The 18,809-nt window shown below is 37.7% G+C and overlaps 1 protein-coding gene across 1 annotated transcript in view; it reads left to right on the top strand.

Moving 5' to 3' along the window:
* Positions 1 to 2,679: 2,679 nt before the first annotated feature.
* LOC311079309 (equilibrative nucleoside transporter 2) overlaps positions 2,680 to 18,809 on the top strand; it is a 36,135-nt gene continuing 20,005 nt past the window's right edge. The window contains exon 1 of the mRNA XM_084108588.1: positions 2,680 to 2,823. The gene's annotated coding sequence lies outside the window, so the exon portion shown is untranslated. The remainder of the gene's footprint in view (positions 2,824 to 18,809) is intronic.

The raw sequence follows: 18,809 nt of genomic DNA, 5'->3' as shown, positions 1-18,809 counted from the left end.
CCCAGTCTCTTTACGTCTACAGCTGGATCAAACAGACATAACGTGCAAATAACCATCAGTTTATGTCCGTGGTAATAGCAAAGATATGTCTGTGTGATACTTTAACGTTTCTTTTAACATAATAATAACAATTGTGGCCATATAAGTGTTTGCAGTTTATAGCTTAATCAGGTATGACATTTACATGATTATAGGAAATAATAGAAGCCTGTTGTTGTTTGTATTTGGAAAACGGACTGTAGCCTATAATAACATGACTTACTGCTGAGCTATATATAAAATAAAGACATGATCTCTTTTGCAATTATATGACTGCATTATTTTACCTGCTGTGTACCAACCAATCCAGCCCTTTTTACCTGTTAAAATACCTTTAAATGTTGAAAGCAACCCATAAAATGCAGTATGCTACTTACAACAAAATGATTGAAGCCTGTACTTATTGCAATAAATAATGCAATCAATTTTCGGCAGACCATCACTTTTCGGCACGACACCGGTCCGCCGCATTAATCTTCTTCCTCGAGGAAGCGAGTGCTTGAAGTGCGTCACTCAGAAATAGAACGCGTTCAGTTTTTTTTTTTTTAAGAAGGCGCAATTTAAAAACAAAACAAAAAACAACCCTTAAGTAAGCTTATCGTTGGGGATTTGTTGTGTCGCGTCGCCTCTCGCCACATCCAATGTAGGCCTAGACATCATTGCTTTCATTTCAAGGATTAAAGGAATTTTCTACGGTGTGAAAAGTTTCCTGATTGTGACCGATAGCCGAATTCACACGATGACAGACTAAATTAGCATATAGGCTGTGCCATATAGCCTTCTGCAGTGTGTGATGACGGGAAGAAGAAGATACGAGGATATCTTCGCTAGTGATGTTCGCTAATTATGTCAGTTGTTTTACCTTAAACTTTATGCAAACAGCTGTTCTGAGTTCTCCAGAGGCCCCAGACAGTGTGCTTTTGTAATAATCATGTCAGTTTTTTAAATGCATGTGATAGGCCTATCACTTTTTTTTATTAATGTTTTTGCTCTGTTGTTGGCATTTTTAAAATGTATTTTAAATAGCAACATTTTATGTAAAATTCACCTAAAGAAGATCATTTCTCAGTTTCGTTAATGGTGAAAACGTGATAGGTTCCATAGTTTAGTGGAATATTGCTGCCATCTACTGGAAAACAAACACCTTTTGCTAGTTTGTGCATGAATGGCTAGATGTAATTACTTTTTGCATAGTTTAAACATCATCAGTTTTTTTTTTTTTAATAATAGCTGCTTAACTAGCCTTAATTATTATTATTATTATTTACAGTTTATGTATACGGTGCATTTTGTTGAAGAATTCAGCTAGTCACGACTGTTTCCTGAAACAATACTGTATGGTAGGTGGTTAATGGTGTTGTCACGCAGGTTAATCAATCAGTTTGCGATCGAATTACGGACGTGGCATGAGTAAATATCATTTTTCGTTGTTATTTTGCTTTGTTTCTAGATCCAGTCATAGGCTCGTTCTTATAGGCTTCTTACAGCACGTTTGCGCATGCACAATCATTACTTCGCCTTGGGCACAGCACATGGCAGCTCTAAATCATTCAAAATGAATAAACATGGTAGTTTATGTGGATCAGCAGAAACTGTAGAGCATGGGCTGCTAATATGTTGTACTGCTTATGAAAATAAAAGGGTATTTATTTTGAAAGAATTCAGAGAAATGGATGAAATCGTAGGCTACACTTAAAACGCTGCATAATCGAATATTTAACACATTAACGAGGTAGGCCTACTGAAGAAAGTTTGAACTTTTTAATAGGATTTAAAGGTAGAATTTATTTATTTAATTTTATTATTATTTAATTATTAGTTTTTCCCCATTTCTCATTCCGTCAGTGGTCCACCACACTCCAGCCCAGTAGTTGGCGGGAATGCATTTTATGGCGTTTGCTAACCCGCCATAAAACGCAAAGAAGAAGAAAGAGAAGGTGCTTTAGCAAAAAAGGCAATAGAACGAGAAATAGTAGATATACAGATTTTATTTAGTAGGTCAGAAATTAAGTCAATTATTAAAAAGAATATTATGAAAAAATGGCAGCTATATTGGGATAATGAAATAAAAGGTAGACATATGTATCAAATACAGTCAACAGTGGGTAAAGGAAGAATATCAGGTAGGAGTAGGTATGAGGAGAATATGATTACAAGATTAAGATTGGGGCATACAAGATTGAATAGCACACTGCACTTAATAAGTAAGCATCAAACAGGTTTATGTGAGGTATGTGAAGTAAGTGAAACAATTGAGCATGTATTAATGAAGTGTAGGAGATATAATGTTGAAAGGAAAGAGTTGAAGGAGAAATTAAATAATATAGGAGTTAAATTAACAATTCAAAATGTTTTAAAGTCAGATAGGAGTATAATAAATTTAATGGTAGAATATTTGGGAAATACTGGGTTAAATAAGCTTATTTAAATAAGGGTATTTTATTTATTTATTTATTTTATCTGTCATGGGGGTTGAGAGTGGACGGAGGAGCTGAACACGCAGCGCCGGATGAAATTCGATGAAGCCTCTGTGCGGTAAATAAGGGAATTATGTCGGTAGGGATAGTGTCAATGGTCCATTTCTAAAATAGGTGGCGGTAATGCACATATATGTCTGCGATCCGCCGTAAAAAAAACCAAGAAGAAGAAGAAGAGAAGGTGCTTCATCCATGTGTTACGCACGATCTAATTGAATGAATGTGAACTTCGCAGCGTTCTGTTGATATTATGCGTTCGAAATGGGCAGATGACATGAAAAAATACCCAAAAGCATCGTAAAAACAGGTAAGCAGATAAACGAAACGCGGACTTTCATTCAAATGACCTTTCCTTCTCTGGGAAAAAATAACCAATGTGAACTCTTTTGATTGTGCATGACGAAGATGATGATGATGATGATGATGTTCACGATCACTCCCTCTCTCTATCAGTGAATTGAATTTGCTCTTGTTTATTCTAGTAATTTATGACATCACGCACCAACTGGAGAGAACAGAGAAGCTTTTGTCTGACGTGTCCGTCACACACACACACACACACACACGCACGCACTGCTGATAGAACATCTTTCACACACGATACGAAAGTACGAACCGACCAGTTGGTCTGTAATCATCCGGATTTCAGCAATACATTTCACCTTATATGATGTAACGTTAGGCGGCCTAACTATGTAGGACGAGATTCGTTGCGTCTTCTTTTATTTAATTTTAATTTTCTAATTGCAAAGAAGAATTTAATTTTCTCTCATTAAAACAGAGGTGTTCGTCTTTTCCAGCTAGCGTTCTTGCTTAAAATGCTTCATTGTTTGAGCGACATCATTACCCATGCCTTTGAAATCAAATAACCATTCAACAAAGAAAAGTTTAAGAAGCATTGTGTTGTTGTTGAGACTTCTGATAAATGGCAATAATTTCAAAATGGTAAAATATTGACCAGGCCGATATTACTAGTCAGTATGTGCATATCCTTTGAATGACCTTATGTTTGACTATGCAAGCAGGGTACAGGGTTCGTACACTTTTTCCAAGGTCAAATTCAAGCACTTTTCAAGCACTTTCCAGGTCCATTTTAAAGCTTTTTCCAGCACCTTACACTACCGTAAATTACATACCAATACATAGTTAGAATTATTATTTAGTGTTTTTATCACATCAAAAGAGATAAACAGCCAAATGTTTCATAATAGCAGAGGGCTGCACGATATAGAAGAAAAATGAGATATGCGATAACTCATTAAATAATGCGATATTCAATATGCGATACGATAATGCTTAAAGTGTGTCAAATTAACTTAAATTATCTTTAAAATGATATAACCTACACATACGTGTTTCACATTCTTTTTGTGATAAGAAAATATCCCTACAACTTCAAGACAGTGAACATCAGTGTTTTACTGTAGCATAAGAAGTGTTATTTTAACACCACTGGGGTTTAGGGGTTCAGGTTATCCTACATTAGGTTTATTTAACAACAGAAACTGATTAATCAAATGTAAAAATAAACACTGCTTAGTTTTCACTGCATGAATTAAATATACTGATTCTTATTAAAGCTACAAAAGTTAGCCTATTCAGCCAAAAGCAGTGAGTGATTTTCTTTGTCTTTTGTTCATGACCCCAGTTATTGCAAGCCGTTGCGATATGCAAGCAATTATGCATATTGTAATATATACATTTGCAATATTTCGATATATTGTGCAGCCCTAATATTTAAGCCAATCACAAGTTTTATTCTTCAAAATGTATCACTAAGTATATAGCTATATGAATAATATACTTTTCATTATATTAATGTCCAAATATTGCTTACCAGATAATGTGATTTATAGGCTGTAAAAACTGAATTAATTTCAAATATGAAGACTTGAAGATTTGAACAGAAATATTTGACAGGCCTTCCCGTTTTGGGACACATTCTTGATATAGACAAGGTTTGAACAATATCTGAGTGCACAGGCACCTGCCTGATAAATGTATTTCATTGCCAAGATGTCTTGGGCCAAGACACAACGTTAGCTAATACGTTTACTGGAATAGAGCAGTGTAAATATTGCATAGGGCCATCCTAACCCTTACAGTAACAGTATACTACTTATGACACTGACTGATTTCAGTTCAGCAATCAACGACTGTTGTTATGCACTGGGCTAACGTTTGCAGGTTAATTTGCACGTTACAGTTCTGTAATTTTGGCAATGTTCACTGCATATTCCACAAATGAACGTGACATAACGGACATGCAATACTTACATTACATTATCACACCAAGTACTCTCAGTCACTAATGGCCCTTTAGGACGCGGACCGCGCTGTTTGAAATTAAACCGATATATTTCAATGGCTTGCGCCGCGCGACTCGGACCAAAGCGGAGCTCAGCGCGCTCGCGTGCACGCCGCGGTCAAAGTTTAAAATAGTTCAACTGTTGCCGCTGCGTGGCCAATAAAAACGGTGCATCCAAACAACCGCGGATATCAAAATGAAAACTCCGCCTACTTTTGCTCTGGCCAGCGTAACGCAAATCACTCTGTATCTGATTCTGAAAGGCTGCATTTTTTTCTCCATTTAATAAAGAACTATTTCGTCAGAAAGATATTTCTTGTGAAAGAAATACAGTTACAAATTCAAGCATTTTCAAGCATTTTATCCAAAATTCAAGCACTTTTCAAACCTTGAAAACACAACATCAAAATTCAAGCACTTTCAAGGATTTCAAGCACCCGTACGAACCCTGAGGGTATTTAACTATGACTGAAGGTGCCTTGAAAGAAACAGTTGAAGCAAAAAGAAATAAAAGGCCTTTCAATGTAGCCTGGCAAGCCAGACCTACATCAAGATGTTGGGTCTGGCAACTCTCCATAGACACGGCTCAATCCGAGGGGTGGGATAAACGGCTGCCTTTCAAATTCCCTCTGCACGCAATAGGACAGCGCTTCAACCAACCAGAGCGTTTTCCCAACAGCGGAGCTAGTTGATAGATTCAACTTTTGCCATATCTGGCCGGCAAAACTACGAACACATCTTCCTTTTTTTAAGAATGACTTCAGTGCCGTTCTTTGTTCTTTTCTCAAAGAAAAGCTTAACTCCAAGTCCTCCAGAGTCGCGGACAAAGCCGATTCGAAAGATGTTCGCCAGCAGCAGCCGTCATTCTTTGTTTTCAAGTGGCAGGTAACCGTCGCAACTCTGTCGTCATTATGTTAAGCCCGCCCCCGCCTACTCTATACACGACGTGATTGGCCTGACCCAATTTAGGTTTTTGCAGCTCGAAAGTCAATGGAGAGTTGCTAGACTGCCCTGGCTGCAAAATACATTTTGCTGCCGCTAGGATGCGTCTAGATTGCTAGGCTACTTTCAATGAAGAAGTGGTGTGAATAGATACAGGCAATCAAAAGCTCAGCATTTATTCACCAGTCTTTTCTGAAGAAGGGGTGGACAGGTTGCCGTTGGAGAGATGTTTGTTAAATTTATTTGGAGGTTTGCTGTAGACCGAGAGATTTGTTTATGCTGGAATAAAGAATCAGACAGGATATAAATGGGTCAGTGCCAAATAAGAGTCTCCATAATAAAGAAAAGGATGAATCTTTCAAATACACAAAAAGCTAAATTTACCAACATATTTTTACGTTAGTAGTACATGTAAATGAAAATTCTGAAATATCAGTCGTCCTTATGTGGGGCTGCACGGTAACAGTTAAACTGATAATTAGGATTATTTTAAACAAAAATTATAATCATATAAATTATAATAATCTATTATAATAAATTGTAATAATCATAATTATAAAGATGCCTGCACTTTGGAATGTGTTGCTACTATCTTTAAAATCCTTGTCAAGCATGGATATTTTTAAAAAGGACTTGAAGACTTATTTATCAAGCGTTTGATTAGGTCTGAGAACTGTGAGTGATTGGTTGTATGATTTTCTTGGTGTCATGTGTTGACGTTATTTTATGTTTCTATGTATTTTAGAGTTATTTACTTCTTATGGACAGCATTTTGGTCCATTCTAATGGTTTTGAAAGTGCTTTATAAATAAGAGTTGAGTTGAATCACAATTAGGGCTGTCACTAAAGAGTATTTTGGTAATCGAGTGATCCGATGGATTATTTTGACGATAAATCAAGTAATTGGATTATTTTTGTGGTAATAAAAATAGACCCAAGTAAACAATAACCATTAAAATTACTTAAAATATATAGGCCTGGGTATAATAACGAGGCAATAATAATTGCTTCAAATAAAGTATGAAAAGCAAGTAAAAAATACATATACACACAATATAAACATAATCACCTTACATTGATTACACATTATAACAAATGCCTGCAGAGTGTGCCAACTGCATGGCGTTATTGATCGTTGTTGTTACACATACAGCATGATAATACTTGTTTAATATTGGCCAGATAATATTTAATACAAAGTTTTAAATGTGGTTGGCAGATTGATAAGATTAAGTAAAACACCGGGCAGAAAATGTATCCTCCGTTTGGGGGATTTGTTCTCTTGACATCCGGCAACCGAGCAGGAAAGATAGTGGAGGCTTGTTTACCAATGCAAGATAATGGAAATGTCAAACGTGAAAACGTTTTCAGGACAAATCATCAGTGGGGAAAATATCACTATGATTATTTTTAATTAATAGTTAAAATATTAAAATATGATTAATTGTGCAGCCCCATCCTAGGCCTATGTTTATGTCATGAAAAACACTGCAAAAATGTGATGGTTTTTATTTTTCTAGTTTTTAACTAGATTTTTATTCATTCTTGTATTAAACATTGAGAGAGTGCAGATAGGCTATAGATGATAACATTTTCTTTCGATTTTTCTGCAGCATTTGCTGCATCACACATGCTTCCCATGACCTCCTTTAACTCTGTCTCTGGTTTACTGACAGCTTTTAACATGTTACCCTCTGAGTGAGTGTTATGGTTTGGATAAACTATTTGTGAATCATTACTTTTGTCTCTTGTGAAGATAATTTGTGAGCTGCTGTGCTGCTGGGAATAAATAGCCTGGCTTTCACAGTGATTCTTTGTTTCCATGCATTACAAGGTTAAATGGAAAAGAAAACCCTCCAGGGGACGTTTTCCTGTTATGTATTCAAGCTCCTTTTGAAAAAAGTAGCCTACACTCTAAAAAGAGAACTTATTACAAAAATAATATACTTATAAAATGCAAACTGAATGTAATGTTTTCTGACACTGCATATTAATTGCAATTAATGAAAATATATTTTAGTTTCAATTAATGTTAAATGCATTTAGCTGATCGAGCTAAACTTTAGAAGGTCTTGCTGAACTTGAAGCTAAAATAATCTGTAATGTAATTATTGAATCTTCTGTCAAGTATTTAAATGTTTGTAAACACATTTGTAATAATGAAGCTGTAATTTAGTACATTTAAAATATTTCAATATAGTTAATTGGATCTGTAATTAAATCCTCTTATATTTTAACCTTTTTTTAAAATGCAAGACAACTTTTTAAGATCAAATCCATTCTTCATTCATTTAATTTTAAAAGTACCTGCTCAGTGCTTTTCAAAGTTGTAGAGTTGTCTTCCTTTTTAGAGTTAGAGTTGTTGTGAGAGATGGTACTTTATTTTATTTTTTACTATTAAACTGATCTAGGAGTTAAAAGGGTGTATCATACATCATTTGTGTGACCTGTCTGAAGGGTTTGGCAGCCAGGAAATGAGTCATGTTCACGTGATTGAAGCAGATGGTGATCCGAAGTGTCGGGTGGCACTCTGTTGTTTCCAGTTTAGACCACAGCACCCAGTTACTGTAATAGAGCTGAGTCACTCACTTCATTTGCACGTTCATATATAGAAAACAGGTTTTGTCATTAGCTACGTTTACACGTTTCAATCAGAATGAAATCAATCCGATTGATGAATCTGAACACGGTGTTTACATGAACGATAAAATAAAGTAATCGGGTTGATGTGCGCGTTTATATGTCACAAGCTTAAAATAGGAAATGATTTTTTGACATGCGCACACTGCACAAATATACAGAGTTTCCCGCTGTTCGCGTATAACTATTCTGCTACATTGGTTCTTTATTTGTTTTAAACAGCAGACTTAATATGTATCCGTCTCTGGCCATGATTTGGAAAATGAGCATATGAACTGTTCTGCCGTGCTGTTTATCATCACGCAGTAAAAATGCCCAAACCAGTCGTCTGTGGATGAGAATCCGAAACAAGGACTGGTGGGACGTTGTCTTGCTCCACTTTACAGTGAAAGGAGAAGTTTATAATGACGGGACACTCATTTATGACACTTATTCAACAGGAATAACAGCTTGTTATACGCGTCATATCATACGTCATTATGCTATTTCAACGTCATTGCACATGCGCAGTCCTTTCAAAGTGTTTACATGTTCTCTCGATCGGATTACAAAGGAATAAACCACCCCTTTCAATCCGATCGAAATATCAATCGGATCGAGCTCAATCGGATCGATTAAGGTGTTTACTTGAAGGTTTTTCAGTCCGATTGAGCCGACAATCCGATTATAAGGGTCCATGTAAACGCAGCTATTGTGTATAATCTGCTGCAAAATCTCAATTTGTTCAAAAGTCAGTAGAATGTTGGGACTACTATATGATACAGTAAAAACAAAAGTTTGATTTTTACCTACAAAACGTTCTAATGTAAAGAGATTGTTGAAGTAAATTGAAGGTAAAGAATGGGTTAAATGAAAATATTAATTTTTTCTTTTTCTTTTACTCAAAAAGCCATTCTTAAAACCATCCTTACCTTTAGCATACTTTTAAAGGGGTGGTATAATGTGTGTCATTGATTAGCATATTCCGTCTTGATAATCTATCAATCGTGTTCCGGGGGCGGGGTTTATGTAAATTGTAGGGTTGGTGATGTCACTAACCAGGGAGGAATGTTGTGTAGTCCCAACCAGCCGTTTGTTGTAGTCCTTAAAAAAACTATTTCTTTTAAAGCAACACTATGTAACTTTTCAACCTTCATAATATATTTCCAAGATCCTTGTGATGGTACATCGACTTACAATAGGTTGAATGACACGTCTGCCATAGCCTGACAGGGTCTGTATCGCTTTTACTGGCACTATGTAACTTCGGGGATCGGGTAGTAACCAGAGCACAAAAAGAACCACAAAATTTGACTGCTTTACAGAATACGTCACTTCCCCCACCACTTCCTCAAATTTGGACGTGAGAGGCCAACCAGCGTTTGTTTTCGGCTTTCGTGCGTATGTTTTTGTCATGGGGGCTGTTTACACCTGGCCACTTCATGCGTTTTCTCAGATCGGATAGCTATCCGATCGTGAAAAGTCCAGGTTTAAATGCTCTCCGAAACGCATTTGAACCCGATCCCTCAAACCACTTCAGGAGGAGATCTGAGACGCATTCCAGACGAAACTGGACAAGTGTAAATGTATATGGTTGTTGAAACCACATATGTAAATTGTACTCCTCCCAAAAATGCTAAAAAAAAAATTTTTTTAAAAACGTGTGAGAGCGTGTTATAGGCTATATGTTATATCCAGATATGACGACGCGCTGGAACACGCATCACCGCAGATGAGCAACTGCATCAAGCCAACGTGCAAACTATCGCAAATCAAAGTGAAAGTAAGTCGCAGACGCTTAACACACAATCTTCATCATTAAAAGTAAAGAAACGAAATGATCTTACCAGGGCTGTTACTGCTCTCTCTTATTGCGGTCTTTGATTTTGAAATTTACATTTACATTTAGTCATTTAGCAGACGCTTTTATCCAAAGCGACTTACAAAGTAGGACTAGATTAAGCGAGTCGTCATGAAGAGGCAAAAACAAAAAGCAGCGCAAGAAGTGCTCAAGATACAAAGTTCAGGCATTATTCAGAGTAGCATAAGCCCGATAAGTGAGGTTAAGAGGGAAAGGGGAGGGTTTTTTTTTTTTTTTTTTTTATGTGGATAAGTGCTCACGGAAGAGATGGGTTTTCAGATGTTTTTTGAAGGTTGTCAGGGATTCTGCATTCCGGATGAGGGTGGGGAGAGCGTTCCACCAGCATGGAACTGTGAATGAGAATTTTAGCTGATGATCTATAAAATGCAGTTCATATCTGTTGCTTTCGGTGACCTGAGCTGTGTCTGAAATCGCTCCCTATCCACTATTTAGGGTGTCGGCCATTTTGTAGTGGTGTCCGAATTCTGAGTGAACGACATCATTCCCTACATTCGTTCACTACTTTTACCCACAATCCTCTCTGAATTCGAGTGTACATCCGATGTACACTTGCTGAGACACTATTTCCCACAATCCAACACGATAAGGCGATAGAGCGCGAATGAAAAATAAATATGACTGACCGCAACAATGTCACCATGGCAACGGCGCACGCGAGATAGAAAACAATCATTTGAAGGACATTTAACTATCCTTTGACTGACTGGAAACCCCGCGAAAGTAATGAAAGTAATATTTAAATAACGGAGGGTTTTTTTTTGACAGTTTTATGTATGTATGTATGTATTTATTTATATATATACCGTTATATCTATATTTGAATAAACAAATGTGTTGTGTAGTGTTTTGTTCTCTTTTATTTTCACATATAAATGTAAAAAGTAAATAAATATGACAAGCAAGTATTTTTAAAAAAAATCAAATAACGCAATAAACGTGAAAAATATATACATACATACAATTCATTCAGCCAAAAAAGGAAATATCAAAGATGGGTAAGTAATGTTTATGATGAAACTGTCCGAGCTCTCTGGCGCGTGATAACAGTCAGCGTCCGAATTCGCTCACTCATTTTCGTTCACTCTTTGCTGATGTAGTGCACTCAACTGCCATTCACTATGTAGGGATTAGTGAATGAGTGAACGAGTGAGCGGTTTCAGACACAGCTCTACACTCCATTAAATCTGCATATAGCGCGAGAATTGAAGATCGAATTTAAATCCGTTTCGCAAAAATACATTTATGTGACCAGGTGTAAATGGAATCGTTTTGATAAATCATATAGCTATGCCTCACGAATTAGTTTGCCAGCTGAACTCAGGTGTTGTGAGGTGTATTTATCACGTAGTCCTGAGGTCCTCAGACGACGCTGTTGACGCTGCGATTATCATGAGAACAGCTTTCAATTCTCACATAATTATCAGGACATAAACAAGCCTAACGTAGAGGTTGTAAATGATGTAAACGAGCACAATTTGCAAACTATTATGATAAATTGCAATAATCATGTCTAATGACATCATAACGGCCAGTGTTATGAAATAATGCGACGTACATTTAACTTAATTGATGTTATCTGGCATTTTGTAATGTTTACATTCCAATAAAAACAACACAAATTAAATTATACAGTAGGCCTAGACTATAGACTATTTACTTGTGATTTAGCTGCAATCATGTAAAAACGTTATAATATAATATATTTACGACAGTGCAAGTATTCCACAGCGACTCTAGGGGTCGCTGTTTGACAAAAACACAATTTCTACTTAGTGTGGCTTTAAAGCAAATATCTCCCTTTGCTTTGAACTTTGAGCATTGTAACTTTGCAGATGTTGTTTATGCTTAAACAGCAATATTACACACTATTACAATACTACACACGATTCTGAATCGAATCACAAATGTCAAAAATCAATTTTCTAAATGTTAAATAATGTAATGTTGACGGAACGCAAAAGGTGCCTGGACAGTCTGTTGTGACTACGTTTACAAGCTGTCAATATTCGGGTTATGGTCGGGTTAAGGTCACTATTTGGGTTTCTGAAACATTCGGAATAACCCGTTTACATCCGTGAGCAGAGAGAGTTACTCCTGTATACATGGAATTTGTAATCAATTGGCAATATCCCGATGTAAACGGCGACGCACGGACGTCTGGACGTACGGACAACCTTAAGACGCAATATGCGTCATTTCCGATTCTTCTTCCTGTATCCAAAGACAACAACAACAGCAGCAGCACGCGGATAATGAATAGTTCGGGGCAGATAGCGATCGCCTTTGTTTGCGCTTTCCTCCTCGCTCCAAAAGTGTGGTGCTGTGCTGCGTCTCGCCATGTTTACATCTACTTCTTGTTTACTTCCGGTATATTGCACGCGGGGTTTTGTATGCGCCGTCTCTACTCAAAAGACCAAGATTCCTTGCGAATAAAACATGCGCAGAACACAAATCAATGTTCCTTTTGATGGGGATATGCCGATACGCGTTTACATGACCAAATATTCGGGTTAGAAAAGGGATACCCCAGGGATCATATCCGGGAATATTAGGTTATTGCTAATATTCCGGTTTTGAACGGGTTATTGGCTGCATGTAAACGTAGTCAATGTAACGCAGGCTAATAAGTGGGAGGTTCACTTACCTGATTGAAGCACGGGCCAGTCAAGAGTTGAAACGTAGACCAGTAAAAAACGGTGTGTTAGAATCCAGTATGAATGAGCACGAGCTATAAGCGGGAGCGAGTACTAGTTTTGGCATGTTGTTTCGTCAGGAGAGATGCGCCAACGGTAAGCTGCTGTTTCTATCCATTGAGCTGCGGTTTGTCTGTAAACAGTATATGTGCAAACTTGCGCTACCGCTGTGCTGCCGATTGTAATGCTTGATAACTGTTACTTTGGTCACGCTGATAAAACCTTGTTTGCGGTCTGTTTATCATTGTCGGCTCGATAGTATCTGTGGCTATATTCCAGCGAATGTTTGAAATTGGAGCGTTTCACTATCACACGAGTTACTTCCTGTTTGCGGTGCTTGATGGGTAATGTAGTTAATCGCTTTACACTGGATGTAATGTAATGAATGGATTGCTATGCTCAGCGTTGCTATTTAAAACTACACTCACTGTTTTTCACTTTAGGCCAACATACTGAGAACACTTTTGTGGTTTTGGGGTATTGGTTTAATGTGTAACATTGACATTGATGTACATTTGGTGTGTGTGAAATTGTTGCATTTCTGTGTTTAGATGCATGTTCTTTGTTTAGTCATTTAGTTTAAACACTAAGTATATTATAATATTTATAATATTAACTACTGACTATATTGAAATGTATATTTTTATATTTGTATTATACAGAATTTATGGTATATTATGTATGTGGCTATTAATATTGTTGTTTACACCATAGCCTTTCTATTTCTACAGGTTTATAACCTGTTATTTGTGGACTAATCAACTGTGTATGGAAAATTAATCACAGTAAATAAAAAAACACAACGAGTCATAACAACATATCCTCTCCTGACGACCCATTCGGTGGGGAGATTCTTAAAGAACCGAACAATTGTTGAGTGAGAAATCTGACCGGCTAGCCTGACCATAGATATCATATATAAAGGCTAGATGTCTCGTGCGCGCTGCTGGCCAATGGAGGTCGACGTCCGCACGTGGCGGCCATCTTGCGGCAGTGCGCTCGCTCACTCGTTTAATGGTGCAAATACTTTTAAATAACCATAACTTGCCCAATTTTCTACCGATTTTCAAACGGTTTGGTTTGTTATAAACGTCAGAGATGTAGTTATGACACTACATACATACACTGCATACATATGAAAAATTATAACATACATGTTCAAGCATTCGGAATTATAGCCACGTTAATAACGTTTGTAAGAAACCAAACCGTTTGTAAATCCGTCAATATTTCAGCGAGATATGAGGATTTGTGTGCATGCTGATCACTCACCTTAATGCACAGAGCACTGACACAAGATGGCCGAACGGTGATGCCGGAAGTGACTGCGCCATAAGACATCTAGCGTTTATATATGATATCTATGAGCCTGACTACGTCAGACTTCCTACTTCCGCTCAATTTCATTTCGCTTTTTCTCCGGTCTGAAAACAGCCGGGCCAATCAACGAACAGAGGGCGGGCTGAGAGCCGTGACGTAGATGTTGATTGTACCGTGGATGCATAGATTTACTTCACATAATCTGCAAAAGTCGTTCACAGCCATTACTCCGGTATTTCGCTCGATGGTTTTGTTTTCGCATCATACATGTGTTTACAGTGGAAGTTAGATGCGGCTGAGCATGCGCATAACACACGCCATAACCAAACGTTATGTGATTGGCTTACGGGTAACCAATGATTTTAAACATCAGACAAGCGCCCCCCCGCGAGAAAGAAAACGCTTTTCAATTGTGCCATGCCAGACTCTGTCTACGAAGCAAAGCGAAGTAGCAGAGTTTGGTATTACCAGGCTACTGACCGGCACCCTCTGCATTAAAATCTAGCGTAACTTTGGCTTCTATGAAGTTGAAGGGATAAAGGACCTGGACAAGAGCCACACTTTATGTAAGTAGGGCTCCAGACAGCGACCAAATGGGCGACAAGAGGTCGCACGTTGTGCAATTGATAAGAGCTGCAACTTCTGTTACATACGATACGAGAAACGTGAAATGAAAGTTACGAAACCACGCTATTCGTTCGCAGAACAGGTTTACTCGTGGGCCGATCTCAATCACACTGTTATTACACAGCGCTGGAAGATCGAGTGAGAATGCGTTTGAATTCGGCGCAGAATTCTGTTATAAACCACACGTCAGATCAAACAGTGCTAACGTGGAAACCAGGACAAGCTTCCACCCAACTCGGAAAAGGCGAATTACAAACTCTATTGCAACATCTATTGCCAAATCACTTCCATTTGTTTAATTAATAAAATATATTGGAAGTAAAATCATTATGGATCATATGGATCTAGAGATTGCAGGGTTGTGGATTCGAGTCGCATGACTTGGACTTGACTTGGACTCGAGTCCCAAATTTGATGACTTGCGACTCGACTTGACATAATCAAAGATGACTTGTGACTCGAGTCTCGACTTAGACTTTGACAACAATGACTCGCGACTTGACTCGGACTTGAGCCCTGTGACTTGGAAAGACTTGACCTACCTTCTAAAACCACAGATCAGAGTTGTAATAATCACTGTAGTATAGCACTGTATCATTGACGCATGATCACAGCGCTGCTTTCGCACGTTTGGCACTATTTTTTAGTCTATGGTTTGGCACTGAGCCAGAGAGCACTTGAGCACTTTCATCAGCGCGTGTCAGTTGTCATTTATCACACGTTCAGACCGTTTTCAACCAAATAATGTTCTTTTTTCTTTTTCAGGCATTTAAATACACAAGTAACGTTACTAGCGAACCATTTATAATTTGAGGGGGAAAAAAATGTCTAAGTAAGCGGAAATAATAAACCTTTCAAATATAATTTTGAGACATGTTTTTTTTTTTCCCACAACAAACGCACATTTTAGCCTATAGGTAACTATAAAGTCTTCTCCCTGTTCACCAGCCACTCTCTTTCATGTCTTTCGGGAGAAATGGATGGATTTACGTTTTGTAAATGACAGGCACGTAGCCCCAAAAAGTGTCACGTGACGCTTGATACGTCGCCATGGAAATAGGAATGTTCTACAATTACTGTCGCGTTAACAAAATAATTTAACCAGGGACTCTTAGTGAAAATTTTATCGCAATAAATATGAAATTGAACTGCTAAGTCATGAACATATTTTAAAAGCCTTCCTGATATAAATTAGTATAGCCTACATTTCATATAGTAATTAACACTGAGACACTAATTTGTGCAAAAAGCACTAATGACTTGTTTAAGACTTGAATCTTAAACTCGAGGACTTGCAACTTGACTTGGACTTGTCTGTCTTGACTCGGGACTTGACTTGGGACTTGAATGCAAAGACTCGAGACTTACTTGTGACTTGCAAAACAATGACTTGGTCCCACCTCTGAGAGATTTGTCACCCCTATCCAATATACTGATACACATCTGATTTCTTTCTCAACTGTTTACGTTCACTTTAGACATAACCGACTGTGTTTACGAGAATACTTGCCGAGACTGGTATTTTGACATCGTGTATGTGTCCAGTCAAGCGCAAGAGCGTCGAAAGAGTTTGGCGTTTGCTCGCTATCTGAATATATTTTAAAAATAAGAATATATTTTGAAGGATGTTGGTAACCAAACAGTTTTGGTCCCCATTGACTTCCATAGTTTTTTATTTTTTTTTGCATACTATGGAAGTCAATGGGGACCAAAACTGTTTGGTTACCAACATCCTTCAAAATATAATCTTTTGTGTTCATCAGAAGACCGAAACTCATACAGGTTTAGAAAAACTTGAGGGAGAGTAAATGATGACAGAATTATCTTTTCTTTTCTTTTTTTCTTTATTTTTTTTGTGGTGAACTGTCCTTTTAAGTGGCCTTTTATTTCTGTAATATTATTATCTACAAGTACAGTTATTAAAAAAATATACTTTTAACAGTGTGCTTATGCACATTTATTCAATACAATTGTGCACCTTTCGCAAGGGTTATTACCACACATTATCTCTTTTATATGCTTCTTTACGTCACTTCTAATCATAATCTCTTTTTTGTCAATATATTGTCATTTGTCATTCATATTGCCAATAGCTCCAGGCCACAGCAACATAAACATCCTCTAACAACACAATGGTTTAGTTTTGTGCATGGGAGTGTAACATGGCTGGACTGGCCATTGGGCATACCGGGCATTTTCCCGGTGGGCCGACGTGCTTTTTGGGCCGATACATCTCATACTCATACATATACATATACATACATATACATACATATATATATATATATATATATATATATATATATATATATATATATATATATATATATATATATATATATATAATTATTTTATTTTATTTTATTTATTTTTTTTAACGGCCCATAAAATTTGTACATCGGCGGCCCATTCGTTTTGTTTTGTTTTGCTTAATTGACCCTTCGCTAAGCCCCGCCCTCCTTAGTTACTGTTGCTACACCTGTCAAGCTTTTGCGCCTGGCACGTCTATTACAGTATGTATGCACTGGTTTCAGACATTCCTAAGGAGATAATTAGTCATTTTTGGCGAACAGATGAAAATATGAGAGAGCAAGACTGCAGTATGCATTCGAGGGCTATATCCACGACATAATATGCAACCGATTAGAGAATAATTTCATCAAAATTGAAGCTAAAGTCTATAACGTTAGGTCCCAGCACAAGCAGCAGCCGCCTCATACGCTGACCATTCAAATGGGAAACACACAAATTGAGGAACAGCTGTTCATGCACAGCAGGGTAAGTGAAATGTGAAAATATTCTAATATTTATAAATCAAACAGTTTATCCATATGTATCGTGGAATAAACACAAGACATTAGCCTGACCACTTTGCAATGATAACATTCTCCCGCTTATATTTTTAGTGCGCCAGGCTACCGTTACTGCTCACACGTCGGACTAACTTACTGTTATGAACTGATTAAGTTTGCATACCAACCTTTTCCTTGGAGATCTCCAGCAAGCCCCGTGATGTTCCCTCCTTTTACTAACTACCTTTTACTTTTACTAGAACTAACACCGGGAGAGTCGCGATCGGATTGGGGTAACGGTTTGGCCGTCGATTAACAAAATGTTGAAATATATTTTTAAGTAACGTTAAGTTATGTCAGTGAGCCTCCGTCTTGCCTTTAATCACATTGCTTGATCCACGAGCTGGACAATAACTTTATTCTAGAGCTGCTATAAAGCCAAAACACTTTACTTTTAATTTCCTATTATCAATGTAAAGCTGCTTTGGAACAATCTACATTGTTAAAAGCGCTATATAAATGAAGATGACGCCTGGCATTTCTCCCTTTGGGTTTTAGGTTTCGGGAAGGGAACAAAATCCACCACCCCGTCCAAACTTTTAGGATACCGGGTATCAGATTTGCACAATCCATACGCACAACGCGGCATGTTTCCCTCTCGCTCGAAAGCTTGCCAGACCTCCCGCGCCTAGTTACGGTTGCTAAGCCACGATTGGCCTGTGGCGGTTTTCGGGCGTGGCTTAGCGAAGGGCGGCGCTGGGTTTGTGCCGGTGTAATGCATTGGTCCAAAAAAAGTCAGTGTTAGTTTTTATTTTTTCTGACAGACCAGCCCATGAAACACGTAGATCAGCGGCCCATTGGTTCTTTTCTTGATTGACACTGGGCTGGCCCAATCAGAACTTTAAACGAGTGAGGCGAGCGTGCAGCAGTGTCAGTGTGTATCTGTCAAAATAGTCAGCGAGATGGAGAAGAAACGCAAGGAATGTGCAGAGAAATAGCGTGAAAAAATAGAACCAGGCCCTTAAAGCAGACGCTTATGTGTCAAAATATATGTTTTCTGACCTTCATCAGCTCCTGTGGCAGATGATGATAGTGAGGAGGATCAGGAGA

This window comes from Abramis brama (genome assembly GCF_963993115.1).
Source record: "Abramis brama genome assembly, chromosome: 3".
In the NCBI taxonomy this organism is placed as follows: Eukaryota; Metazoa; Chordata; class Actinopteri; order Cypriniformes; family Leuciscidae; genus Abramis; species Abramis brama.
Note: the sequence above shows the minus strand (reverse complement) of the source record. Positions and strands in the feature narration are given on the sequence as shown.